The following is a 21,852-nucleotide window of genomic DNA, read 5'->3' on the forward strand; positions in this document are numbered from 1 at the left end:
TTGGTTCGAAACCGGGCGGAAACAACGCTCATTGACACATTCAAGAAGTATCATAGTGGTAACAGAGAAATTCGTTAATGCCTTATTTTGGAAATTTGAATAAGTGCCATGAATATCTTTAAAATTCGGTTTACTCCTTGAAGCTAATTGTAGCAGCAGTTTCTGTAGTCTAGTGGTTATCACGTTTGCTTCACATGCGAAAAGTCTTTGGTTCGAAACCGGTCGGAAACCACGCTCAATGACACATTCAAGAAGTATCATAGTGGTAACAGAGTAATTTGTTAATGCCTTATTTTGGAAATTCGAATACGTGCCATGAATATCTGTAAAATTCGGTTTACTCCTTGTAGCTAAATGTAGCAGCAGTTTCTGTAGTGTAGTTGTTATCACGTTTGCTTCACATCCGAAAAGTCCTTGGTTCGAAACCGGGCGGAAACAACGCTCATTGACACATTCAAGAAGTATCATAGTGGTAACAGAGAAATTCGTTAATGCCTTATTTTGGAAATTTGAATAAGTGCCATGAATATCTTTAAAATTCGGTTTACTCCTTGAAGCTAATTGTAGCAGCAGTTTCTGTAGTCTAGTGGTTATCACGTCGGACCGAGGACGCGAAAAGTCCTCGGTTCGCAACCGGGTGGAAACAGTGCTCTTTGACACGTGCAGTAGGTACTGTACTTTTAACAGAGAAAAGTTATTTTCATAAATTCTGTATTTTGGAAATTTGAACGCATGCCATGAATATCGGTAAAATTCGGTTTACTCCTTGAAGATAATTGTAGAAGCGGTTTCTGTAGTCTAGTGGTTATCACGTTCGCTTTACATGCGAAATGTCCTCGGTTTGAAAAACGGGTGGAAACAGTGCTCTTTAACACGTGCAGTAGGTACTATACTTTAAACAGAGAATAGTTAATTTCGTAAATTCTGTATTTTGGAAATTCGAATACGTGCCATGAATATCTGTAAAATTCGGTTTACTCCTTGTAGCTAAATGTAGCAGCAGTTTCTGTAGTGTAGTTGTTATCACGTTTGCTTCACATCCGAAAAGTCCTTGGTTTGAAACCGGGCGGAAACAACGCTCATTGACACATTCAAGAAGTATCATAGTGGTAACAGAGAAATTCGTTAATGCCTTATTTTGGAAATTTGAATAAGTGCCATGAATATCTTTAAAATTCGGTTTACACCTTGAAGCTAATTGTAGCAGCAGTTTCTGTAGTCTAGTGGTTATCACGTTTGCTTCACATGCGAAAAGTCTTTGGTTCGAAACCGGTCGGAAACCACGCTCAATGACACATTCAAGAAGTATCATAGTGGTAACAGAGAAATTAGTTAATGCCCCATTTTGGAAATTCGAATACGTGCCATGAATATCTGTAAAATTTGGTTTACTCCTTGTAGCAAAATGTAACAGCAGTTTCTGTAGTGTAGTAATTATCACGTTTGCTTCACACGCGAAAGGTCCTTGGTTCGAAACCAGGCGGAAACAACGCTCATTGACAAATTCAAGAAGTACCGTAGTGGTAACAGAGAATTTCATTAGTGCCTTATTTTGGAAATTCGAATACCTGCCATGAATATCTTTAAAATTCGGTTTACTCCTTGTAGCTAATTGTAGCAGCAGTTTCTGTAGTCTAGTGGTTATCACGTTTGCTTCACATGCGAAAAGTCTTTGGTTCGAAACCGGTCGGAAACCACGCTCAATGACACATTCAAGAAGTATCATAGTGGTAACAGAGTAATTTGTTAATGCCTTATTTTGGAAATTCGAATACGTGCCATGAATATCTGTAAAATTCGGTTTACTCCTTGTAGCTAAATGTAGCAGCAGTTTCTGTAGTGTAGTTGTTATCACGTTTGCTTCACATCCTAAAAGTCCTTGGTTCGAAACCGGGCGGAAACAACGCTCATTGACACATTCAAGAAGTATCATAGTGGTAACAGAGAAATTCGTTAATGCCTTATTTTGGAAATTTGAATAAGTGCCATGAATATCTTTAAAATTCGGTTTACTCCTTGAAGCTAATTGTAGCAGCAGTTTCTGTAGTCTAGTGGTTATCACGTCGGACCGAGGACGCGAAAAGTCCTCGGTTCGCAACCGGGTGGAAACAGTGCTCTTTGACACGTGCAGTAGGTACTGTACTTTTAACAGAGAAAAGTTATTTTCATAAATTCTGTATTTTGGAAATTTGAACGCATGCCATGAATATCGGTAAAATTCGGTTTACTCCTTGCAGATGATTGTAGAAGCGGTTTCTGTAGTCTAGTGGTTATCACGTTCGCTTAACACGCGAAAGGTCCCAGGTTCGAAACCGGGCGGAAACAATGCTCATTGACACATTCAAGAAGTACTATAACGGTAACAGAGAATTTCATTAATGCCTAATTTTGGAAATTCGAATACGTGCCATGAATATCTGTAAAATTCGGTTTACTCCTTGCAGATAATTGTAGCAGCAGTTTCTGTAGTGTAGTGGTTATCACGTTCGCTTCACACGCGAAAGGTCCCTGGTTCGAAACCAGGCGGAAACAACGCTAATTGACACATTCAAGAAGTATCATAGTGATAACAGAGAAATTCATTAATGACTTAATTTGGAAATTCGAATACGTGCCATGAATATCTGTAAAATTCGGTTTACTCATTGCAGATAATTGTAGCAGCAGTTTCTGTAGTGTAGTGGTTATCATGTTTGCTTCACACGCGAAAGGTCCCTGGTTCGAAACCGTGTGGAAACAATGGTCATTGACACATTCAAGAAGTATCATAGTGATAACAGAGAATTTCATTAATACCTTATTTTGGAAATTCGAACACTTGCCATGAATATCTGTAAAATTCGGTTTACTCCTTGTAGCAAAATGTAAAAGCAGTTTCTGTAGTGTAGTAATTATCACGTTTGCTTCACATGCGAAAGGTCCCTGGTTCGAAACCAGGCGGAAAAATCGCTCATTGACAAATTCAAGAAGTACCGTAGTGGTAACAGAGAATTTCATTAGTGCCTTATTTTGGAAATTTGAATACCTGCCATGAATATCTTTAAAATTCGGTTTACTCCTTGTAGCTAATTGTAGCAGCAGTTTCTGTAGTCTAGTGGTTATCACGTTCGCTTTACATGCGAAATGTCCTCGGTTCGAAACCGGGTGGAAACAGTGCTCTTTGACATGTGCAGTCGGTACTATACTTTTAACAGAGAATAGTTATTTTCATAAATACCTAATTTTGGAAATTTGAACGCGCGCCATGAATATCTGTAAAATTCGGTTTACTCCTTGTAGCAAAATGTAACAGCAGTTTCTGTAGTGTAGAAATTATCACGTTTGCTTCACACGCGAAAGGTCCCTGGTTCGAAACCAGGCGGAAACAACGCTCATTGACAAATTCAAGAAGTACCGTAGTGGTAACAGAGAATTTCATTAGTGCCTTATTTTGGAAATTTGAATACCTGCCATGAATATCTTTAAAATTCGGTTTACTCCTTGTAGCTAATTGTAGCAGCAGTTTCTGTAGTCTAGTGGTTATCACGTTCGCTTTACATGCGAAATGTCCTCGGTTCGAAACTGGGTGGAAACAGTGCTCTTTAACACGTGCAGTAGGTACTATACTTTTAACAGAGAATAGTTATTTTCATAAATACCTAATTTTGGAAATTTGAACACGTGCCATGAATATCAGTAAAATTCGGTTTACTCCTTGCAGATAAGTGTTGCAGCAGTTTCTGTAGTGTAGTGGTCATCACGTTAGCTTCACATGCGAAAGGTCCCTGGTTCGAATCCGGGTGGAAACAACGCACATTGAAGAAGTACTATTGCGGTAACAGAGAATTTCATTAATGCTGTATTTTGGAAATTCGAATTCGTGTCATGAATATCTGTAAAATTCGGTTTACTCCTTGCAGAAAAATCATGCATCAGTTTCTGTAGTGTAGTGGTTATCACGTTCGCTTCACACGCCCCTTTTTGGAGTTTCAGAAGTGGAAGAGAAGCAGGTGTCTGAGTGCTTGAGAGAGAATATCGTTGTTTTTGGAGGTCTATTTGCTTTATAAGTTTGAAAGTTTGTGAGTGACTGTAGTGAAGTTTCTGTGAAACTTTTTTGCTATTGTCCCCCATCAGCGTGAGCTGTTTGGGGGATATTGCTTAAAATAACCGGACAGACAACATGGCTTCGACATCAAGAATACAAACGACGACGAGAAAGGACAACAGTGAAATCAGAATGTTAAACGAAGAACTGAAAAAAAGAACATATGAGAAGGAACTGACGGTGAACGTGGAAATAAGTGGAGAAGGGAAAATAACAACGATGGAATTGCTGAGAGGAATAAAGGAAGTTTGCGGAGCAATACTGGGATGTCGAATGAAAGACGGAAATAAGTATGAAATAACAATGTCTCATGTAAATGGAAAAGAAAGACTAATAGACGGGCTAAAGATAAAGAACTGTCAAATCATGGCTAAAGAATTAGGGAACGATGAGCTGGTGGTGTCCTTTTTGAACTTGCCCGCATACATTACGGATGAGGAGATAGAAGAGAAACTAAAAGGCTGGAATGTGAAGGCGACCACGCCAATCAAGAGGAGGATGTGGCCAGGAACGGACATTGTAGATGGGACGAGATTTTGCAAGGTAAAGTTTACAGACAATGTGCAATCCTTGCCATATTCTACCAAATTTAACACTGTCGAGGGATTTGAATATTTTCGTGTAATCCACGACAATCAAGTGAAGGTATGTAGATTATGTATTCAGCCGGGGCACATACTAAAGGAATGTCCGGAATTCACATGCCACAAATGTAGTGAACAAGGGCATTATGCCAGAGAATGTCGGAACATAGGAAATGTGTGCAAAATGTGTGACAGACCCAAAGTTAGATGTAGCTGTAATAAGGGAGAAGATCACTTACTTTTGCAAACAATGGACCTCACGTCTGAGGAAGGGGAGGGGAGTGTGCCGATGGAGAGAGAGGATGAGAGTGACATGGAGAGTGTGACTCCAGAGACAATGGCAGATAAGCTTGAAGAGCCTGTAATGTCTTATGGCAAAGCACGAGACGGGGTTTTAGTCTCTGCTGCTGACAAGGTGGAACAGCAGCACATGATGGGTGAAATACATACACAGGTGGAGATGGTGCAAGGTGCTTCTCAGGTGCCTGAGCCAGCTTTAAGCCTGTGTGAGAATTACACCAAAGAGTGGGTTGGGTCCACTGAAGTCACGGGCACTGTTAAAGCGCACTTTTCAAAAGGCTTCACAGCCGCTCCCCCCAAAAAATCCAAATAAAGAGACGGATGATGAAATAGATGGTGAGGATCTTCAGTTGTTTGTAAAAAATAAGAGGTCATTGTCGAAAACCAGGGAGATGATGGGATTTGGAAAAAAGAAAAAGTAGGATTTGAAAGGACTTGTTTGACTCTGATTATACTTCTGCAAACATTAATAATGATTTTAGTCGCATCCCTAAACGGTAACAGTTTGAGAAACATGAGAAAATTTGAGCAGGTATTAGTGTCTGTTAAGGCAGACATGTTGTGTTTTCAAGAGACCAATTGGACAGAATCCAAAATGCAGGAGATTAAGAGTAAATGGTCTGATTTAATTTTTTGTAGTCATGGAGGAGATAAAACATGTGGTGTGGCTATTTTGATAAAAAATGATGTGGTGCAGAATGTAAAACAAATATATGCTGACAATGATGGTAGACTTATTGTAATTGAATTTGAAGTTCAAAATGTAGTTTTTCGTTTAATTAATGTTTATGCTTCAAATATTGAATCTGAAAGGAGAGAAATGTTTCACAAATTAAAAACACTGTGCTCAGAAAACTGTATACTGATAGGAGATTTTAATGTGAGGTGTAGTAGAATGGATGCCTCTAGTTGTGCTAAATTCAGATATGACTCTTCTAGAAATGCATTATGGAAACTTATGAATGAGGAGAATCTAGTAGATATATGGAGGGCTGAAAATCCAAACAGAAGAGTATTCTCTAGAAGGCAGGTGGTTCTAAAGGAATTAAAACAAAGCAGAATTGATTTATGTCTAGCAAAACAAGAATTGGTGCAGACTGTTAAGAAGGTGTCATATACCTTCACAGCATATAGTGATCATGCAGTAATGTCATTTGAAATGGGTTTTGGTGTGGAGAGGAGAGGGGGAGGTGTATGGTGTTTAAATGCCAGTCTGTTAAAGGAGGAAGGATATAGAAATGAAATTGTTGAATGTATTAATGATGAAATGTCTAATGTACTGTTAAAAGAGAATGTGTGTTTATGGTGGGAGGAAGTGAAAGTAAAAGTAAAAAATAGGAGTATTAGGTACGCAAAAAATCATAACCGGTTAGATAAGCAGAAAGAAATAATGCTTAGGAATAGGATGTTGCATGAACTTGAAAAGGCTGATACGGATCCAGACTATGATGTTGTGAATTATTTGAAAATCCATGCAGAGCTGGGTAGTTATGAAAAAAAGAAATGTTTGGGTGCTATTGTTAGGAGCAGGGCACAGTACGCTTTGGAGGGAGAGAAATGTACATCCTTTTTTTGGGGTCTGGAAAAAAGAAAACAAACTAAGAGTTACATTGTAGAGTTGGAAGATGAAAGAGGTGTAAAGGTAAACGATTTTGTTGGGATCTTAGAGACAGTTGAAAACTTTTACAGAAATCTTTACAAAAAGAATGATGTAGATAAAGTGTGTGTTGTAAAAGTGTTGGATACAATTAGTGCCAAAGTATCGCAGGCAGAGAGAATGATGTGTGATGAAGAGATTTCGATTATGGAAATCAAGGAAGCAATTGTTAGCACGCAAGGTAATAAAAGTCCGGGTTTGGACGGTTTAACAAATGAGTTCTATAAAGTCTTTGTAGATATTTTGGCACCCATTTTAGTGAGGGTGTTTCATTATATGGAAGAGAATAAGGAAATCCCTGAGTCTATGTCAACTGGAATGTTAACGATCTTATTCAAAAATAGGGGCAGTAGATTAAAGTTAGAAAATTATAGGCCTATTAGCCTTCTAAATTCGGACTATAAGATACTGACTAAAGTGTTAGCGAATAGGATGAAAAAGGTGATTGGGAGTATTATTGAATCAACACAAGCCTACGGCATACCTGGAAGAGATATTGCAGATGTAATTTGTACAATTAGGGATGTTGTTAATCAAATGAAAAATGAAGGTGGTATAGTTTTAAGTTTGGATTTTAACAAAGCTTTTGATAGAGTGGAGCACAGCTTTTTATTACAAACTATGGAGAGGTTTGGGTTTGGGCGAAAGTTTGTATCTTGGATCAACCTGTTGTATAGTGGGGCTAAAAGTTGTGTGAAATGTAACGGAGTGTTAACAGATACTTTCCCTGTGGAGAGGTCAGTAAGGCAGGGTTGTCCTTTGTCAGCTCTGCTGTACAGTGTTTCTACAGAACCGTTAGCTACATTGATAAATAGTAATAAAGAAGTAAGGGGTGTTGGAATCCCAGGTGGCGGTGTCAGTGTTGTACATCAGTATGCTGATGACACTACTTGTACTGTGAAGGACATAGAAAGTATTGGAAGCATTATGGAAATCATAGATATATATGGCAAGGCATCGGGTGCTAAAGTTAATATAGAGAAGACTGAAATAATGTTTGTTGGGGATATCAATGTAAAAGGGTGTGAGATTCCATTCAAGAGCGCAAAGGATTTTATTAAAGTGCTGGGAGTAAACATTGGTGTAAAGGAGAAAGAGGCAAAAGATATAACTTGGACTGGGATCCTTAATAAAGTCAAGCTAACGTTGAATTTCTGGAAAAATAGAAAACTTAAGTTACAAGGGAAAGTAATTGTTGCAAATGCTTTGGTATTATCCAAATTTGTGTATGTTTTGGGAGTCCTGGACATGCCGGAGTGGGTCCTAAATGAATTGAATAATGTGGTGTCAAATTTTATATGGGATGGTAAAGGAGTGAGAATAGCTCAGAAAACATTGATTGCTGACTATGTGGATGGAGGTTTAAAACTTGTAGATTTAGATGTCAAAAGAAAAGCTATTAGGATAAAAACAGTAAAGAAATATTTGTATGACAGTGAAGATTATGGCTGGAAACACTTCTTTAAAGTCTACTTAGAGGAGAGTGGTGGTTGTGAGGATAATGGTTTATTGATGGGGCTTAAAAGGGCAATGTTTGAAAAGGTACCAGATTTTTATAAAGAGGTGCTAAATGCATGGGCAGAGTTGTTGCCTAATGTATATTATGAATGTGGACATATTGACCTGATTATGAATCAACCTATATTTCTGAATGAGAAAATCAAGAACAAAGAAAAAGTTTTGTATAATAAAGTATTTATGAGTGCAGGTCTACGGCAAATAAAAGATTATACATATGAGGTAATTCCAGGGTTTTTACCTGGGGAAGCTATTTTTGACATAATCAATGAATGGGATGAAGAGGTGGGAAGGGGAACAGTGAATAATATGTATAACAAGATACAGAATAGTATACCAAGAGAATGGGTTGATTTAATAAATAGTGAAGTTGAAAGAGAAGATTTATTTGTATTTCCTAATTTGTTCATTGGTAGCAGTAAGAAGAAAGTACATTTATCTAGTATACCAGTGAAAAGATTGTATAGAATAATGGTAGGAAAAGTGTGTAGAAGGCCGGCTGCTGAGAAATTATGGAAAGTAGTTTTTCCGGAATTAGATGAAAAAAAGATATGGGAAAATTTAAATGTAAAATATAATAGTAAGGAGTGTGAAAATAATGATTTCAAATTAAGACATAATAGAATATTTACAAAGGTGGTGTTAAAGCAAATTAATGGTGAGATAGAAAGGGAATGCGATGTATGTGGACGTTTCCCGGAAACTCTAATGCATTTGTTTATAGAATGTGAGGATTTAAAATATTTTTTTTGTAAAGTTAAGGAAATGTTATGTAGAAACTGGGGGGGGAGATTTCGTGAAAAAGTATGCGTGGGAGGAACTTTTGTTATTTGGAGTGTCTGGTAAATGTGAGGGTGTTAATGTGTGTTTGTTGAATATGGTTTTGAGTTTTGTGAGGTATGCTATTTTTTGTAGGAGGAATTATGTTTCTTTTGACAGAAAGAGGGTTCAGGTGTGGAGTATCTTTATAGCACTGTTCAGTAAACACATAGATATGTTGTTTAATTATGGGATGGAACATTTTGATTAATCTTTTGTTGAAGGGAGTGGGTTAATTTCACGAGAGGAGAGTGGAGGTATCACTTATAATTTTTGAAAGCACTGTTTTGATATTTACTTTGTTTTTCATTGGGTCCCTTGAATTTGATAGGGGGTGAATTGTTCACCAGCTTCTGTTAGTCTAGTGTCTTCTGTATTGTTCTCTGTGGATTGTACTGTAAACAGTAGATTGTACTGTAAATATTGTAAACAAACATTTTTGATAATAAAAAAAAATAAAAAAAATAAAAAACACGCGAAAGGTCCCTGGTTCAAAACCAGGCGGAAACAACGCTCATTGACAAATTCAAGAAGTACCGTAATGGTAACAGAGAATTTCATTAGTGCCTTATTTTGGAAATTCGAATACGTGCCATGAATATCTTTAAAATTCGGTTTACTCCTTGCAGCTAATTGTACCAGCAGTTTCTGTACTGTAGTGGTTATCACATTCGCTTTACACGCGAAAGGTCCTCGGATTGAAACCGGGCAGAAACAGTGCTCTTTGACATATACAGTAGGTACTGTACTTTAAACAGAGAATAATTATTTTCATAAATGCCTTATTTTGGAAATTCGAATACGTGCCATGAATATCTGTAAAATTTGGTTTACATTTTGCAGAAAAATCAAGCAGCAGTTTCTGTAGTCTAGTGGTTATCACGTTCGCTTTACACGCGAAATGTCCTCGGTTCGAAAAACGGGTGGAAACAGTGCTCTTTAACACGTGCAGTAGGTACTATACTTTTAACAGAGAATAATTATTTTCATAAATACCTAATTTTGGAAATTTGAACACATGCCATGAATATCAGTAAAATTCGGTTTACTCCTTGCAGACAATTGTAGCAGCAGTTTCTGTAGTGTAGTGTTATCACGTTTGCTTCACACGCGAAAGGTCCCTGGTTTGAAACCGGGTGGAAACAACGCTCATTGACAAATTCAAGAAGTACAAAAGCGGTAACAGAGAATTTCATTGATGCCTTATTTTGGAAATTCGAATACGTGCCATGAATATCTGTAAAATTCGGTATCCTCCTCGTAGCTAACTGTAGCAGCAGTTTCTGTAGTGTAGTGGTTATCACGTTCGCTTAACACGCAAAAAGTCCTCGGTTCGAAACCGGGCGGAAACAGTGATCTTTGACACGTGCAGTAGGTACTGTACTTTTAACAGAGAATAGTTATTTTCATAAATACCTAATTTTTGGAAATTTGAACACGTGCCATGTATATCAGTAAAATTCGGTTTACTCCTTGCAAGATAATTGTAGCAGCAGTTTCTGTAGTGTAGTGGTTATCACGTTTGCTTTACAAGCGAAAGGTCCTCGGTTCGAATCCGGGTGGAAACAGTGCTATTTGACACGTGCAGTAGGTACTGTGCTTTTAACAGAGAAAAGTTATTTTCATAAATTCTGTATTTTGGAAATTCGAATACGTGCCATGAATATCTGTAAAATTTGGTTTACTCCTTGCAGCTAATTGTAGCAGCAGTTTCTGTACTGTAGTGGTTATCACGTTCGCTTAACACGCAAAAGGTCCTGGGATCAAAACCGGGTAGAAACTGTGCTCTTTGACACGTGCAGTAGGTACTGTACTTTTAACAGAGAATAGTTATTTTCATAAATTATGTATTTTGGAAATTCAAATACGTGCCATGAATATCTGTAAAATTCGGTTTACTCCTTGTAGATAAATGTAGCAGCAGTTTCTGTAGTGTAGTGGTTATCACGTTTGCTTCACATGCGAAAAGTCCTTGGTTCGAAACCGGTCGGAAACAACGCTCAATGACACATTCAAGAAGTATCATAGTGGTAACAGAGAAATTCGTTAATGCCTTATTTTGGAAATTCGAATACGTGCCATGAATATCGGTAAAATTCGGTTTACTCCTTGCAGGTAATTGTAGAAGCAGTTTCTGTAGTGTAGTGGTTATCACGTCGAACCGAGGATGCGAAAGGTCCTCGGTTCAAAACCGGGTGGAAACAGTTCTCTTTGACACGTGCAGTAGGCACTGTAGTTTTAACAGAGAAAAGTTATTTTCATAAATTCTGTATTTTGGAAATTCTAATACGTGCCATGAATATCTGTAAAATTCGGTTTACTCCTTGTAGCAAAATGTAGCAGCAGTCTCTGTAGTGTAGTGGTTATCACGTTTGCTTAAAACGCGAAAGGTCCTCGGTTCGAAACCGGGTGGAAACAGTGCTCTTTGACACGTCCAGTAAGGTACTGTACTTTTAACAGAGAAAAGTTATTTTCATAAATGCCTAATTTTGGTAGTTTAATGCGTGCCATGAATATCTGTAAAATTCGGTTCACTCCTTGCAGATAATTGTAGCAGCAGTTTCTGTAGTGTAGTGGTTATCATGTGTGCTTCACACGTGAAAAGTCCCTGGTTCAAAACCCGGCGGAAACAACGCTAATAGACACATTCAAGAAGTATCATAGTGATAACAGAGAAATTCATTAATGACTTATTTTGGAAATTCGAATACGTGCCATGAATATCGGTAAAATTCGGTTTACTCCTTGCAGCTAATTGCACCAGCAGTTTCTGTAGTGTAGTGGTTATCACGTTCACTTAACACGCGAAAAGTCCTCGGATCGAAACCGGGTGGAAACAGTGCTCTTTGACACGTGCAGTAGGTACTATACTTTTAACAGAGAATAGTTATTTTCATAAATTCTGTATTTTGGAAATTCCAATACGTGCCATGAATATCAGTAAAATTCGGTTTCCTCCTCGTAGCTAAATGTAGCAGCAGTTTCTGTAGTGTAGTGGTTATCACGTTCGCTTAACACGCGAAAAGTCCTCGGATCAAAACCGGGTGGAAACAGTGCTCTTTGACACGTGCAGTAGGCACTATACTTTTAACAGAGAATAGTTATTTTCATAAATTCTGTATTTTGGAAATTCGAATACGTGCCATGAATATCTGTAAAATTCGGTTTAATCCTTGTAGATAAATGTAGCAGCAGGTTCTGTAGTGTAGTGGTTATCACGTTTGCTTCACATGCGAAAAGTCTTTGGTTAGAAACCGGTCGGAAACAACGCTCAATGACATATTCAAGAAGTATCATAGTGGTAACAGAGAAATTCGTTAATGCCTTATTTTGGAAATTCGAATACGTGCCATGAATATCGGTAAAATTCGGTTTACTCCTTGTAGCAAATTGTAGCAGTAGTTTCTGCAGTGTAGTGGTAATCACGTTTGCTTAACACGCGAAAGGTCCTCGGTTCGAATCCGGGCGGAAACAGTGCTCTTTGACACGTGCAGTAGGTACTGTACTTTTAACAGAGAATAGTTATTTTCATCAATTCTGTATTTTGGAAATTCGAATACGTGCCATGAATATCTGTAAAATTCGGTTTACTCCTTGTAGCTAAATGTAGCAGCAGTTTCTGTAGTGTAGTTGTTATCACGTTTGCTTCACATCCGAAAAGTCCTTTGTTCGAAACCGGGCGGAAACAGTGCTCTTTTACACGTGCAGTAGGTACTTTACTTTTAACAGAGAATAGTTATTTTCATAAATGCCTTATTTTGGAAATTTGAACGCGTGCCATGAATATCTGTAAAATTCGGTTTACTCCTTGCAGATAATTGTAGCAGCAGTTTCTGTAGTGTAGTGGTTATCTCGTTTGCTTCACACGCGAAAGGTCCCTGGTTCGAAACCGGGCGGAAACAATGCTCATTGACAAATCCAAGAAGTACTATAGCGGTAACAGAGAATTTCATTGATGCCTTATTTTGGAAATTCGAATACGTGCCATAAATATCTGTAAAATTCGGTTTACTCCTTGTAGCAAACTGTAGCAGCAGTTTCTGTAGTGTAGTGATTATCACGTTTGCTTAACACGCGAAATGTCCTCGGTTCGAATCCGGATGGAAACAGTGCTCTTTGACACGTGCAGTAGGCACTATACTTTTAACAGAGAATAGTTATTTTCATAAATTCTGTATTTTGGAAATTCGAATACGTGCCATGAATATCAGTAAAATTCGGTTTACTCCTTGCAAGATAATTGTAGCAGCAGTTTCTGTAGTGTAGTGGTTATCAAATTTGCTTCACACGCGAAAGGTCCCTGGTTTGAAACCGGGTGGAAACAACGCTCATTGACACATTCAAGAAGTACTATAGCGGTAACAGAGAATTTCATTGATGCCTTATTTTGGAAATTCGAATACGTGCCATGAATATCTGTAAAATTCGGTTTACTCCTTGCAGAAAAATCAAGCAGCAGTTTCTGTAGTGTAGTGGTTATCACGTTCGCTTTACACGCGAAAGGTCCTCGGTTCGAAACCGGGTGGAAACAGTGCCATTTGACACGTGCAGTAGGTACTGTACTTTTAACAGAGAAAAGGTATTTTCATAAAATCTGTATTTTGGAAATTCGAATACGTGCCATGAATATCTGTAAAATTCGGTTTACTCCTTGCAGATAATTGTAGCAGCAGTTACTGTAGTGTAGTGGTTATCACGTTTGATTCACACGCGAAAGGTCCCTGGTTCGAAAACGGGCGGAAACAATGCTCATTGACCCATTCAAGAAGTATCATAGTGGTAACAGAGAAATTTGTTCATGCCTTATTTTGGAAATTAGAATACGTGCCATGAATATCGGTAAAATTCGGTTTACTCCTTGCAGCTAATTGTAGAAGCAGTTTCTGTAGTGTAGTGGTTATCACGTTCGCTTAACACGCGAAAGGTCATCGGACCGAAACCGTGCGGAAACAGTGCTCTTTAACACGTGCAGTAGGTACTTTACTTTTAACAGAGAATAGTTATTTTCATAAATACCTAATTTTGGAAATTTGAACACGTGCCATGTATATCAGTAAAATTCGGTTTACTCCTTGCAAGATAATTGTAGCAGCAGTTTCTGTAGTGTAGTGGTTATCTCGTTTGCTTCACACGCGAAAGGTCCCTGGTTCGAAACCGGGCGGAAACAACGCTCATTGACAAATTCAAGAAGTACTATAGCGGTAACAGAGAATTTCATTGATGCCTTACTTTGGAAATTCGAATACGTGCCATAAATATCTGTAAAATTCGGTTTACTCCTTGTAGCAAACTGTAGCAGCAGTTTCTGTAGTGTAGTGATTATCACGTTTGCTTAACACGCGAAATGTCCTCGGTTCGAATCCGGGTGGAAACAGTGCTCTTTGACACGTGCAGTAGGCACTATACTTTTAACAGAGAATAGTTATTTTCATAAATTCTGTATTTTGGAAATTCGAATACGTGCCATGAATATCTGTAAAATTCGGTTTACTCCTTGTAGCAAAATGTAGCAGCAGTTTCTGTAGTGTAGTGGTTATCACGTTCGCTTAACACGCGAAAGGTCTTTGGTTCGAAACCGGTCGGAAACAACGCTCAATGACATATTTAAGAAGTATCATAGTGGTAACAGAGGAATTCGTTAATGCCTTATTTTGGAAATTCGAATACGTGCCATGAATATCGGTAAAATTCGGTTTACTCCTTGCAGCTAATTGTAGAAGCAGTTTCTGTAGTGTAGTGGTTATCACGTTCGCTTAACACGCGAAAGGTCATCGGACCGAAACCGTGCGGAAACAGTGCTCTTTAACACGTGCAGTAGGTACTTTACTTTTAACAGAGAATAGTTATTTTCATAAATACCTAATTTTGGAAATTTGAACACGTGCCATGTATATCAGTAAAATTCGGTTTACTCCTTGCAAGATAATTGTAGCAGCAGTTTCTGTAGTGTAGTGGTTATCTCATTTGCTTCACACGCGAAAGGTCCCTGGTTCGAAACCGGGCGGAAACAACGCTCATTGACAAATTCAAGAAGTACTATAGCGGTAACAGAGAATTTCATTGATGCCTTACTTTGGAAATTTGAATACGTGCCATAAATATCTGTAAAATTCGGTTTACTCCTTGTAGCAAACTGTAGCAGCAGTTTCTGTAGTGTAGTGATTATCACGTTTGCTTAACACGCGAAATGTCCTCGGTTCGAATCCGGGTGGAAACAGTGCTCTTTGACACGTGCAGTAGGCACTATACTTTTAACAGAGAATAGTTATTTTCATAAATTCTGTATTTTGGAAATTCGAATACGTGCCATGAATATCTGTAAAATTCGGTTTACTCCTTGTAGATAAATGTAGCAGCAGTTTCTGTAGTGTAGTGGTTATCACGTTTGCTTCACAAGCGAAAAGTCTTTGGTTCGAAACCGGTCGGAAACAACGCTCAATGACACATTCAAGAAGTATCATAGTGGTAACAGAGAAATTCGTTCATGCCTTATTTTGGAAATTCGAATACGTGCCATGAATATCGGTAAAATTCGGTTTACTCCTTGCAGCTAATTGCAGAAGCAGTTTCTGTAGTGTAGTGGTTATCACGTTCGCTTAACGCGCGAAAGGTCCTTGGATCGAAACCGGGCGGAAACAGTGCTCTTTAACACGTGCAGTAGGTACTTTACTTTTAACAGAGAATAGTTATTTTCATAAATACCTAATTTTGGAAATTTGATCAGGTGCCATGTATATCAGTAAAATTCGGTTTACTCCTTGCAAGATAATTGTAGCAGCAGTTTCTGTAGTGTAGTGGTTATCACGTTTGCTTCACATGCGAAAAGTCTTTGGTTAGAAACCGGTCGGAAACAACGCTCAATGACATATTCAAGAAGTATCATAGTGGTAACAGAGAAATTCGTTAATGCCTTATTTTGGAAATTCGAATACGTGCCATGAATATCGGTAAAATTCGGTTTACTCCTTGTAGCAAATTGTAGCAGTAGTTTCTGCAGTGTAGTGGTAATCACGTTTGCTTAACACGCGAAAGGTCCTCGGTTCGAATCCGGGCGGAAACAGTGCTCTTTGACACGTGCAGTAGGTACTGTACTTTTAACAGAGAATAGTTATTTTCATCAATTCTGTATTTTGGAAATTCGAATACGTGCCATGAATATCTGTAAAATTAGGTTTACTCCTTGTAGCTAAATGTAGCAGCAGTTTCTGTAGTGTAGTTGTTATCACGTTTGCTTCACATCCGAAAAGTCCTTTGTTCGAAACCGGGCGGAAACAGTGCTCTTTTACACGTGCAGTAGGTACTTTACTTTTAACAGAGAATAGTTATTTTCATAAATGCCTTATTTTGGAAATTTGAACGCGTGCCATGAATATCTGTAAAATTCGGTTTACTCCTTGCAGATAATTGTAGCAGCAGTTTCTGTAGTGTAGTGGTTATCTCGTTTGCTTCACACGCAAAAGGTCCCTGGTTCGAAACCGGGCGGAAACAACGCTCATTGACAAATTCAAGAAGTACTATAGCGGTAACAGAGAATTTCATTGATGCCTTATATTGGAAATTCGAATACGTGCCATAAATATCTGTAAAATTCGGTTTACTCCTTGTAGCAAACTGTAGCAGCAGTTTCTGTAGTGTAGTGATTATCACGTTTGCTTAACACGCGAAATGTCCTCGGTTCGAATCTGGGTGGAAACAGTGCTCTTTGACACGTGCAGTAGGCACTATACTTTTAACAGAGAATAGTTATTTTCATAAATTCTGTATTTTGGAAATTCGAATACGTGCCATGAATATCAGTAAAATTCGGTTTACTCCTTGCAAGATAATTGTAGCAGCAGTTTCTGTAGTGTAGTGGTTATCAAATTTGCTTCACACGCGAAAGGTCCCTGGTTTGAAACCGGGTGGAAACAACGCTCATTGACACATTCAAGAAGTACTATAGCGGTAACAGAGAATTTCATTGATGCCTTATTTTGGAAATTCGAATACGTGCCATGAATATCTGTAAAATTCGGTTTACTCCTTGCAGAAAAATCAAGCAGCAGTTTCTGTAGTGTAATGGTTATCACGTTCGCTTTACACGCGAAAGGTCCTCGGTTCGAAACCGGGTGGAAACAGTGCTATTTGACACGTGCAGTAGGTACTGTACTTTTAACAGAGAAAAGGTATTTTCATAAAATCTGTATTTTGGAAATTCGAATACGTGCCATGAATATCTGTAAAATTCGGTTTACTCCTTGCAGATAATTGTAGCAGCAGTTACTGTAGTGTAGTGGTTATCACGTTTGATTCACACGCGAAAGGTCCCTGGTTCGAAAATGGGAGGAAACAATGCTCATTGACCCATTCAAGAAGTATCATAGTGGTAACAGAGAAATTTGTTCATGCCTTATTTTGGAAATTAGAATACGTGCCATGAATATCGGTAAAATTCGGTTTACTCCTTGCAGCTAATTGTAGAAGCAGTTTCTGTAGTGTAGTGGTTATCACGTTCGCTTAACACGCGAAAGGTCATCGGACCGAAACCGTGCGGAAACAGTGCTCTTTAACACGTGCAGTAGGTACTTTACTTTTAACAGAGAATAGTTATTTTCATAAATACCTAATTTTGGAAATTTGAACACGTGCCATGTATATCAGTAAAATTCGGTTTACTCCTTGCAAGATAATTGTAGCAGCAGTTTCTGTAGTGTAGTGGTTATCTCGTTTGCTTCACACGCGAAAGGTCCCTGGTTCGAAACCGGGCGGAAACAACGCTCATTGACAAATTCAAGAAGTACTATAGCGGTAACAGAGAATTTCATTGATGCCTTACTTTGGAAATTCGAATACGTGCCATAAATATCTGTAAAATTCGGTTTACTCCTTGTAGCAAACTGTAGCAGCAGTTTCTGTAGTGTAGTGATTATCACGTTTGCTTAACACGCGAAATGTCCTCGGTTCGAATCCGGGTGGAAACAGTGCTCTTTGACACGTGCAGTAGGCACTATACTTTTAACAGAGAATAGTTATTTTCATAAATTCTGTATTTTGGAAATTCGAATACGTGCCATGAATATCTGTAAAATTCGGTTTACTCCTTGTAGATAAATGTAGCAGCAGTTTCTGTAGTGTAGTGGTTATCACGTTTGCTTCACAAGCGAAAAGTCTTTGGTTCGAAACCGGTCGGAAACAACGCTCAATGACACATTCAAGAAGTATCATAGTGGTAACAGAGAAATTCGTTCATGCCTTATTTTGGAAATTCGAATACGTGCCATGAATATCGGTAAAATTCGGTTTACTCCTTGCAGCTAATTGCAGAAGCATTTCTGTAGTGTAGTGGTTATCACGTTCGCTTAACGCGCGAAAGGTCCTTGGATCGAAACCGGGCGGAAACAGTGCTCTTTAACACGTGCAGTAGGTACTTTACTTTTAACAGAGAATAGTTATTTTCATAAATACCTAATTTTGGAAATTTGATCAGGTGCCATGTATATCAGTAAAATTCGGTTTACTCCTTGCAAGATAATTGTAGCAGCAGTTTCTGTAGTGTAGTGGTTATCACGTTTGCTTCACATGCGAAAAGTCTTTGGTTAGAAACCGGTCGGAAACAACGCTCAATGACATATTCAAGAAGTATCATAGTGGTAACAGAGAAATTCGTTAATGCCTTATTTTGGAAATTCGAATAGGTGCCATGAATATCGGTAAAATTCGGTTTACTCCTTGTAGCAAATTGTAGCAGTAGTTTCTGCAGTGTAGTGGTAATCACGTTTGCTTAACACGCGAAAGGTCCTCGGTTCGAATCCGGGCGGAAACAGTGCTCTTTGACACGTGCAGTAGGTACTGTACTTTTAACAGAGAATAGTTATTTTCATCAATTCTGTATTTTGGAAATTCGAATACGTGCCATGAATATCTGTAAAATTAGGTTTACTCCTTGTAGCTAAATGTAGCAGCAGTTTCTGTAGTGTAGTTGTTATCACGTTTGCTTCACATCCGAAAAGTCCTTTGTTCGAAACCGGGCGGAAACAGTGCTCTTTTACACGTGCAGTAGGTACTTTACTTTTAACAGAGAATAGTTATTTTCATAAATGCCTTATTTTGGAAATTTGAACGCGTGCCATGAATATCTGTAAAATTCGGTTTACTCCTTGCAGATAATTGTAGCAGCAGTTTCTGTAGTGTAGTGGTTATCTCGTTTGCTTCACACGCAAAAGGTCCCTGGTTCGAAACCGGGCGGAAACAACGCTCATTGACAAATTCAAGAAGTACTATAGCGGTAACAGAGAATTTCATTGATGCCTTATTTTGGAAATTCGAATACGTGCCATAAATATCTGTAAAATTCGGTTTACTCCTTGTAGCAAACTGTAGCAGCAGTTTCTGTAGTGTGGTGATTATCACGTTTGCTTAACACGCGAAATGTCCTCGGTTCGAATCCGGGTGGAAACAGTGCTCTTTGACACGTGCAGTAGGCACTATACTTTTAACAGAAAATAGTTATTTTCATAAATTCTGTATTTTGGAAATTCGAATACGTGCCATGAATATCAGTAAAATTCGGTTTACTCCTTGCAAGATAATTGTAGCAGCAGTTTCTGTAGTGTAGTGGTTATCAAATTTGCTTCACACGCGAAAGGTCCCTGGTTTGAAACCGGGTGGAAACAATGCTCATTGACACATTCAAGAAGTACTATAGCGGTAACAGAGAATTTCATTGATGCCTTATTTTGGAAATTCGAATACGTGCCATGAATATCGGTAAAATTCGGTTTACTCCTTGCAGCTAATTGCAGAAGCAGTTTCTGTAGTGTAGTGGTTATCACGTTCGCTTAACGCGCGAAAGGTCCTTGGATCGAAACCGGGCGGAAACAGTGCTCTTTAACACGTGCAGTAGGTACTTTACTTTTAACAGAGAATAGTTATTTTCATAAATACCTAATTTTGGAAATTTGATCAGGTGCCATGTATATCAGTAAAATTCGGTTTACTCCTTGCAAGATAATTGTAGCAGCAGTTTCTGTAGTGTAGTGGTTATCACATTTGCTTCACACGCGAAAGGTCCCTGGTTTGAAACCGGGTGGAAACAACGCTCATTGACACATTCAAGAAGTACTATAGCGGTAACAGAGAATTTCATTGATGCCTTATTTTGGAAATTCGAATACGTGCCATGAATATCTGTAAAATTCGGTTTACTCCTTGCAGAAAAATCAAGCAGCAGTTTCTGTAGTGTAGTGGTTATCACGTTCGCTTTACATGCTAAAGGTCCTCGGTTCGAAACCGGGTGGAAACAGTGCTATTTGACACGTGCAGTAGGTACTGTACTTTTAACAGAGAAAAGGTGTTTTCATAAAATCTGTATTTTGAAAATTGGAGTACGTGCCATGAATATCTGTAAAATTCGGTTTACTCCTTGCAGATAATTGTAGCAGCAGTTACTGTAGTGTAGTGGTTATCACGTTTGATTCACACGCGAAAGGTCCCTGGTTCGAAAACGGGCGGAAACAATGCTCATTGACCCATTCAAGAAGTATCATAGTGGTAACAGAGAAATTTGTTCATGCCTTATTTTGGAAATTAGAATACGTGCCATGAATATCGGTAAAATTCGGTTTACTCCTTGCAGCTAATTGTAGAAGCAGTTTCTGTAGTGTAGTGGTTATCACGTTCGCTTAACACGCGAAAGGTCATCGGACCGAAACCGTGCGGAAACAGTGCTCTTTAACACGTGCAGTAGGTACTTTACTTTTAACAGAGAATAGTTATTTTCATAAATACCTAATTTTGGAAATTTGAACACGTGCCATGTATATCAGTAAAATTCGGTTTACTCCTTGCAAGATAATTGTAGCAGCAGTTTCTGTAGTGTAGTGGTTATCTCGTTTGCTTCACACGCGAAAGGTCCCTGGTTCGAAACCGGGCGGAAACAACGCTCATTGACAAATTCAAGAAGTACTATAGCGGTAACAGAGAATTTCATTGATGCCTTATTTTGGAAATTCGAATACGTGCCATAAATATCTGTAAAATTCGGTTTACTCCTTGTAGCAAACTGTAGCAGCAGTTTCTGTAGTGTAGTGATTATCACGTTTGCTTAACACGCGAAATGTCCTCGGTTCGAATCCGGGTGGAAACAGTGCTCTTTGACACGTGCAGTAGGCACTATACTTTTAACAGAGAATAGTTATTTTCATAAATTCTGTATTTTGGAAATTCGAATACGTGCCATGAATATCTGTAAAATTCGGTTTACTCCTTGTAGATAAATGTAGCAGCAGTTTCTGTAGTGTAGTGGTTATCACGTTTGCTTCACAAGCGAAAAGTCTTTGGTTCGAAACCGGTCGGAAACAACGCTCAATGACACATTCAAGAAGTATCATAGTGGTAACAGAGAAATTCGTTCATGCCTTATTTTGGAAATTCGAATACGTGCCATGAATATCGGTAAAATTCGGTTTACTCCTTGCAGCTAATTGCAGAAGCATTTCTGTAGTGTAGTGGTTATCACGTTCGCTTAACGCGCGAAAGGTCCTTGGATTGAAACCGGGCGGAAACAGTGCTCTTTAACACGTGCAGTAGGTACTTTACTTTTAACAGAGAATATTTATTTTCATAAATACCTAATTTTGGAAATTTGATCAGGTGCCATGTATATCAGTAAAATTCGGTTTACTCCTTGCAAGATAATTGTAGCAGCAGTTTCTGTAGTGTAGTGGTTATCACATTTGCTTCACACGCGAAAGGTCCCTGGTTTGAAACCGGGTGGAAACAACGCTCATTGACATATTCAAGAAGTACTATAGCGGTAACAGAGAATTTCATTGATGCCTTATTTTGGAAATTCGAATACGTGCCATGAATATCTGTAAAATTCGGTTTTCTCCTTGCAGAAAAATCAAGCA

General features: G+C 38.4%; 12 non-coding genes across 12 annotated transcripts; all 12 read left to right on the plus strand.

Annotated features, from left to right (window-relative positions):
• Nucleotides 1-2,252: 2,252 nt before the first annotated feature.
• Nucleotides 2,253-2,325, plus strand: trnav-aac (transfer RNA valine (anticodon AAC)). The gene has a single exon. It is a non-coding gene; the product is annotated as a tRNA-Val (tRNA).
• A 134-nt stretch (nt 2,326-2,459) lies between these two features.
• Nucleotides 2,460-2,532, plus strand: trnav-cac (transfer RNA valine (anticodon CAC)). The gene has a single exon. It is a non-coding gene; the product is annotated as a tRNA-Val (tRNA).
• A 7,925-nt stretch (nt 2,533-10,457) lies between these two features.
• trnav-uac (transfer RNA valine (anticodon UAC)) lies at nt 10,458-10,530 on the plus strand. The gene has a single exon. It is a non-coding gene; the product is annotated as a tRNA-Val (tRNA).
• A 777-nt stretch (nt 10,531-11,307) lies between these two features.
• trnaf-aaa (transfer RNA phenylalanine (anticodon AAA)) lies at nt 11,308-11,380 on the plus strand. The gene has a single exon. It is a non-coding gene; the product is annotated as a tRNA-Phe (tRNA).
• A 2,040-nt stretch (nt 11,381-13,420) lies between these two features.
• Nucleotides 13,421-13,493, plus strand: trnav-uac (transfer RNA valine (anticodon UAC)). The gene has a single exon. It is a non-coding gene; the product is annotated as a tRNA-Val (tRNA).
• Nucleotides 13,494-14,477: 984 nt separating this feature from the next.
• On the plus strand, nt 14,478-14,550 carry trnav-aac (transfer RNA valine (anticodon AAC)). Its single transcript has one exon. It is a non-coding gene; the product is annotated as a tRNA-Val (tRNA).
• Nucleotides 14,551-15,527: 977 nt separating this feature from the next.
• On the plus strand, nt 15,528-15,600 carry trnav-aac (transfer RNA valine (anticodon AAC)). The gene has a single exon. It is a non-coding gene; the product is annotated as a tRNA-Val (tRNA).
• A 777-nt stretch (nt 15,601-16,377) lies between these two features.
• Nucleotides 16,378-16,450, plus strand: trnav-cac (transfer RNA valine (anticodon CAC)). Its single transcript has one exon. It is a non-coding gene; the product is annotated as a tRNA-Val (tRNA).
• A 556-nt stretch (nt 16,451-17,006) lies between these two features.
• Nucleotides 17,007-17,079, plus strand: trnav-uac (transfer RNA valine (anticodon UAC)). Its single transcript has one exon. It is a non-coding gene; the product is annotated as a tRNA-Val (tRNA).
• A 2,040-nt stretch (nt 17,080-19,119) lies between these two features.
• trnav-cac (transfer RNA valine (anticodon CAC)) lies at nt 19,120-19,192 on the plus strand. Its single transcript has one exon. It is a non-coding gene; the product is annotated as a tRNA-Val (tRNA).
• Nucleotides 19,193-19,748: 556 nt separating this feature from the next.
• Nucleotides 19,749-19,821, plus strand: trnav-aac (transfer RNA valine (anticodon AAC)). Its single transcript has one exon. It is a non-coding gene; the product is annotated as a tRNA-Val (tRNA).
• A 349-nt stretch (nt 19,822-20,170) lies between these two features.
• Nucleotides 20,171-20,243, plus strand: trnav-uac (transfer RNA valine (anticodon UAC)). Its single transcript has one exon. It is a non-coding gene; the product is annotated as a tRNA-Val (tRNA).
• The last annotated feature ends 1,609 nt before the right edge of the window (nt 20,244-21,852 follow it).

The sequence above is a fragment of the Salmo trutta genome, chromosome 15 (genome assembly GCF_901001165.1).
Source record: "Salmo trutta chromosome 15, fSalTru1.1, whole genome shotgun sequence".
NCBI classification, from domain to species: Eukaryota; Metazoa; Chordata; class Actinopteri; order Salmoniformes; family Salmonidae; genus Salmo; species Salmo trutta.